The following is a 6650-nucleotide window of genomic DNA, read 5'->3' on the forward strand; positions in this document are numbered from 1 at the left end:
GCCCCGAGACCCCCAGAGCCGGCGGCCCCGCTGGACCCCGCCGCGGCCACCACTGCAGTTAGGGACGGGGGCGACGGCGACGACGAAGACGAGGACGACGACGACGAGGCGGAAGTGACTGAGGAGGCCGCGGAGGAGCCGGGCCCTGTCCCAGCAGCTCCAGGCCCAGCCTGGCGGCTGCTGGACATCGTGACTCCCTCCTCCCCGGGCTGGGAACTCGGAGAAGAGGGAGAGTGACTAGGGACCCGGGACCGGGACCCGCCGCCACCGCCTCCCTGCAGCCTCAGTGCATCCTGAGGACGCGCACAGCGCAGGGGGCGGGGGCAGTGAGCCGGGAGGGAACAATAAAGTTGTTTAAAAAAAACCACACAAACGGCGGCCGACAGGAGGAAACCGGGGAACTCTAAATGCCAGGAGGGGGAGGGAATAAAAAAGAAGGCGCTCTCTAGGCCGTAGCCACCAGCCCGAGTCCTGCGGCAGCCAACCCCGAGCAAGTCAGAGAGCGAGCCGCCGGGAGAGCGTGCGCGCGCACACTCGAGACGACCAGAGAGAATGAGTAGGGCGGGGGAAGACCGAAATATACAACTTTATTGGCAACCCCGGCGGCGCCCATAACACCACATACACCCATGGCTGCGGTGACCACTGCCTAGCTACGGGAGAATTCCTTGTTGAAAGCTTTATTGATGCATGTTGTACAGCAGAAACCGGAGTTTGTGTCAGGTAGGAGAGCAATGAGCAGAGGGAGGGGAAGCATAGAGAGAGGAAAGTGGTCCTCACTGGAAGAGCCTAGGTGAGCGGTTCCTCAAAGGAGTGCGCACGCGCATTATTGATCGCGCATATCTCATTCCTAAGAGTGAAGAGATCTAGTGGGGAGGTGAATGGCAAGGAGTAATTTCTGGCACTGCGCATGCGCAGGATTCCCAGTCATTCCTAAGAGAGAAGGAGGTCTGGAAGGAGTGGGCCAAGGACCCCGAATCGAAAGAGTGAAGTTAGCTGATGAATTCAAGAGTGGTCCAGAGGAGAAAGCGAGCGGCAGTGCGGAGACAGTGATACCTGCCATAGTGGAGAGAGACAGTTCCACTAACATTTATTGTTGTTCTTTTTCTGTCCCTGGACAATAGCACCACGTTACTGGTCAAAGGTTTGCTTGTTTGTTTGTTTTGGTAAAGATATTGGAATAGTTTGCCCTTTTCTTCTCCAGTAGATTAAGTAAGACAGATAGGTTGAGTGACTTACCCAACATCACACTTCTAGTAAGTGACTAAAACCAGACTTCAATTCACGTCCTCCTGACTCCGGACCCACTGCTCTATTCACTGAACCACCCACTTGCCTCCTTATTACACTTATTGAGGAACTGGCAGTTAGAAGACCATCATTCTAATACAATCTCTACACTAGCTGTCCACACCTGGAATAATTTCCATCTTCAACTCCACCGGCTTCCTTCAAGTTCCAGCTGTTGGCATGTTGTCTCCCCCATTACAATATAAACTTCTAGAGAACAGGGTCTGCCCATCTGTTGCCTTTTTTCCCTAGAGCTTAGCATAGTGCCTAGCATATAGTAGGTAGTTAATAAATGTTTATTGCCTAAGCCACTCAACTCCTTTTCTCTGGACTTCATTTTTCCCATCTGCAAAATGAGGGAATTGGACTAGATCCTTTTCAGGGTCACCTTTGATCTTCTGAAAAGAGATTTCAGTTTTTAACAACTCTGCCAGAAGTTTGTAGAAGACCATAAGAGGTCTTCTCTAGATACTTGTCCTATGAAAAGCAAATTTCATAAGAGGAAAGGGCTTGGGAGGGCCTTGGTAGCTACCCAGCCATTCCTCTTGACTGCCTTTATGGAAAGTACTTGTTGCAAAGACTACACCCAGTATCTTCAGGCATACCTGCCCTGCCTACCACCCACTTACTGAGCCAAACCCAAAGATTAAGGATTAACCTCAAAATTAAGGATCAAGGAGAAATAACAGCAATATTCTGTCCAAATCTCAAAATATACCAATTTTCCAACACAGCATGTTTTAAAATACAATAAAATTAAAATAAGCTACCTGTCATAATCAACAAATTTGCATATGCCACTGATCAAATCATACCCACCCACCTGAAAAAAAGTGAAAACTTTGGGTACTATATTGATTCTTTTCATGGGGGTAATACATAGACTTCATGAGATCCATACATTTGGTTTTCTAAACATTCTGATAACTTTTTCAGTATGGTTAGCTTCCTTTGCAATTTTATGCATTTAAAATATTCTGAGAATTTCCTAGCCCTCACCAGATTGCTAGCACCAGAATCATAATTAGAACTAATTGTATCAAATCCTTAAGATTTGAGATAATACTTTGTTGTTTGTTGCTGTTGACTTATTTCAGTTGCACCTGACTCTTTGTGACCCCATTTGCAGTTTTCTTGACAAAAGTACTGAAGTGTTCTGCCATTTCCTTCTCCAGATCATTTTAGCTGAGAAATGTAATAATAAAGGAGAGCCAAGTAACCAATGATATGATAGAAGGGAGATAGAGAGAGTCTATGAGGTGAGTCTCTCTTCCAGCTCTCCCCTCATGCTGAATATACACTGGGAGACTTCGAGGGGGTGTCACCCTGAAACTGGGTATCCTTGATGGTCATGCTGCCCTACAGGAGGAGGGGGCGAGGCTTCCCTGTAAGATGAGGTAAGTGGTACCCCAATCTGATTCTGAATGAGGGTGGGATTCACACAAGCCTCCCCCAAGGTCATTCAACTTCACAGCAGGTGGTCTGGCTCCAAGATGGAGGCAGCTAGACCAAGCTGTGGTTCCCCTCTCCCTCATTGTCTCTCAGGCACTCTGGAACACTATCTGACTAATTAATGGCTTTTATTAGTCAAAATTCAGGGATTGGGGAAGGGGTGAAAGGCAGAGGGACTTGGGCTGCCCTCTTCTCCATTCCTATGGAGTCCATCACTTAGGTGAGAACCTTTTAATGGCTCTCACTTCTAAGCTTCTTCCCACACCCCTTCTCCTTCTGTTTCTATTTCTAGTTTTCTGTTTCTATTCCTTTCTATAAGTTTTTACTGAATGGGGATCTCTCAACAAGGTTGTGTAATGGGAGGAGACTAAGAGATTGCTCCCAGAATGGAGTCCAAAAACTTAGCTGACTCATTGGTTGAAGTCTTGATGGGTGAGAAGCGATAGGATGCCTTTGACCAGGGAATCAGGGTTTCAGTTTCCAAAGAAGATCCTTAGGAAGCCCTCAGGACTGGATCCGAGCTGGGATATCCTCCTCCTCTCCTCTCTCAGTCCTCCACTGGAAGCCCTTCCCCTCCTTCCTCCTCTGGAGAATTTCCCAGAATCCCCTCTGGTCTCAACTGTCAGTAACTGTCACCAACTGTCAGCAACTCCTTCTCTGGCTCCTTTTGTCCCATCCCCCTTGCACAAATCCAATCCTTACAGAAACCTGAGGCAGACAGGGTTAAATGGCTTGCCCATTGTTATTAGCTGGTATCTGAGATCAAATATGAACTCAAATCTTTCTGACTCCAGGCCCAATGCTTTGTCCACTATGCCACATAGCTGCCCAATGGTATCTTTGTATTTCTAAAACCATAGTTTCTTGAACAAAGGTTTCATTTTATAGAAAACACAGTGGACAAATCAAATATAAAGGTTAATGCTAATTAGTTGAATATATTCAACTGTAAGTATCCTCAGCTAATATTTTATTGAAGAGCCATTATAGGTCTAAGCTTCTCTAAAACTAGGATTAAAAGCATAAAACACTCATCTCTTTTTTAAAGGATCTCACAATATAGATAAGCATCCATTTGTATAAAAAGAGGAAGCAGAATTTACCATGAGAGTGGCACACACAAGCATGATAGGAAGTCAGAAAAAGAAATGATCAATTAAGACTAGAACAGTCAGTATTAGTGCCTATTAAATCACGGAATATTGCACAGAGGCAGCTAAGTGGTACAGTGAATAGAATGTCAAGAAGACTTCTCTTCCTGAGTTCAAATCTGGCCTCAGACACTTACTGGTTATGTGACCCTGGGCAATGACCCAGGGCAATGACCCTGGGCAAGTCACTTAATCCTATTTGCCTCAGTTCTTCATCTGTTGGATGATTTGGAGAAGGAAGTGGCAAATCACTGAAGTATCTTTTCCAAGAAAATACCAAATGAGGTCATGATAAGTCAGGACTGAAATTGCTTACACATTCAGATGTAGTCTACTCAGTTTGACTAGTATTTATGATATACCTTCTATGTGCCAGTTGTGACTGGGCTTTGGTATGCATAGAAAGGTAAAAGACAGTCCTTGTCTTCAAGGACCTTAATGGGAATTGTATGGGGAAAAAGCTATGTCCAAACAAGACCTTTACTGGATAAATTAGAGATAATGAAGGGAAGGCACTAGCATTTAGTGGAATTGGAAAAGGCTTCTCACAGAAGGTGGGAGGGACTTCAGATGAGATTTGAAGGAAGCCAGAGAATCTAGGAGAAGAAGATAAGGAAGAAGAGAGTCTTAGACATGGGAAACAGAATGAAAATACTGGAAGTGGGGAAATAGAGTGTCTTATTCCAAGAACAGCAGGAAAGATGGTATCACTGAATTAAAGAGACTCTGGAGGCAAATATAAACCATAAGGGGTATCCACATGGGGCAGTCAAAGAAAGCTTCTGGAAAATGGTGGAATTTGACTTGAACCTTAAAGAAAGCATAAAACTTAGAAATAGGAAAGTATGTAAGGTTAAGCATAGGGGAAGAGTGAAGAGATTTGGAGGCAATGAGATCAAGTAGGAGGCAACTGCAGTAACAGACAGATATTGAATGATAAAGCCCAGGACTAAGGTCTTGACAATGGATATACAAATAAAGGAATCAATATTGGGCTTTATGTCTAGAAAAAAATTGGGGAAACTTAGTGACTGATTAGAAATGGGGGAGAAATAAGGAAAAGTAAAGAATGACTCCATGATTTCAAGTCCCATGTGATGGGAAGAATAACGGTACCTTTGGTAGCCTTAGCAGAAATGAAGTTCCCAAAGAGAGCACTAATTAGAAGGAAAATAATTGAACTTAAATTTAAAATAGTTGAGTGTGATTAAAAATTATAATGGAAGACACAGGTCATAAAATCCAGCAGGGAAATGGGATAAAATTCAGAAACAAAGCAAAACAAAAAGTGCTAGAGATGAAGATTTGGGAGTCAGAATAGGTCCGTAAGGTAATAGGATTTATGACTGGAAAACCTTATAGATCATTTCCAAGTCTTTCCTTTTGAAGTCATGATGAATGGAAGATAAGAGAAATTTGACATATTCCCTGGTCTGTAGCTAGAAACCTGGAATTATAGTTATTGAAAAAGAAAGCAACAAGGGACCACTGAGACATATCTCTAGTGTTATAAGGAAATAAGGAAACGAGCAGGAGCAGGAGCTGCTGGAAAGGGAGAGAAGCAGAAAGATTCCAAAATTCTAGGGAAGCAACAGTGTAAGCTTCTTGTGAGAGCAGTTGAAAATCTGGAGACTGAGAGAGTGTCTGAACTCCTTGGTTGGACCATGTGAGTTTGACTATTTCTCCCTCCCTTGTGGCTGACCTTCTGATACAACACCTTGTTCCTGTGTTCCTGTGTGTATCTGGTTGCTTCTGATTGACAGATATTCCTACGGAGCTGCTAGAGATGTCTAGAGACATCTGTCAGTGAGATCCTTTCCCTTTTAGCCCTTGTTCCTGTTTACCTTCCAACTTTTCCAACACTATTCACCATCTAGGTGGGAAATTTGATTAGTGAGGTGTATGCATTGTGGAACTGGGACTTTTAGGTGGAGAGGTTATTGATAGAGCAGACACCAACTTTAAGAAGATAACTGGATTTTGTGGGAAGTTTATTTATAGTCTTTAGTTAGATCATCCCAATTCCCTTCCTTCCCTTACCTTAAATAAACCTTGTTTTATATCATTTGGGTATTCTGTAAGATTTATCCTGTTGGTCTTCCCAAACTCTGAGATACATCTGATTACTGGTCCTACCAATCATTCCTTGACTATCTGAAATCCCGTATGTATCATTTAGATACATATTTCACTAGGAAAGTGTGGCTGTTTTTTTATCAGTCTTGTTTAAATGCCACCTGCATTCATTCATAATTAGGATCTCAAAAGAAAAGGGGTGAGTAGGATACAAGATAGTCTCCCTTTTCAGCTAGAGAAACAAGAATTTTGTGTATAATAAGCTACTTAATTCTTGTTTCCCTTAGCAAAAGTTTTTCAACATGAAATCAAATTTTGAAATGTGAGAAAGCAGAAGGAAAAACTTGAGTTACTAAATGGGAAAGTATAAAAAAGGAAGTCAGAAGTGCAACAATAAAGGAAGGAAAAGGGGAGGGAATGTTGAAAAAAAAGGTAGAGGAGAAATACAGGAAAATATGAAAAAGCATGTCAAAAACAAAAGATAGTACATGATACTCAATTTCCCTTTCTTCAAACTATGTAAATACAAATCACAAGACTTATAATATTAATCCTCTTCTAGTCAATGTCTTGAGATTACTAAAGCATACATGTAGCCCCTGTCCCAAAGTCATGGGACTCTCTCCTTACTGGTGGAAATGAATTTCCAACCCCGCATGAGAGGCAGGGTGGATTTGGTGT

Source organism: Gracilinanus agilis, chromosome 4, assembly GCF_016433145.1.
Source record: "Gracilinanus agilis isolate LMUSP501 chromosome 4, AgileGrace, whole genome shotgun sequence".
Taxonomy (NCBI): Eukaryota; Metazoa; Chordata; class Mammalia; order Didelphimorphia; family Didelphidae; genus Gracilinanus; species Gracilinanus agilis.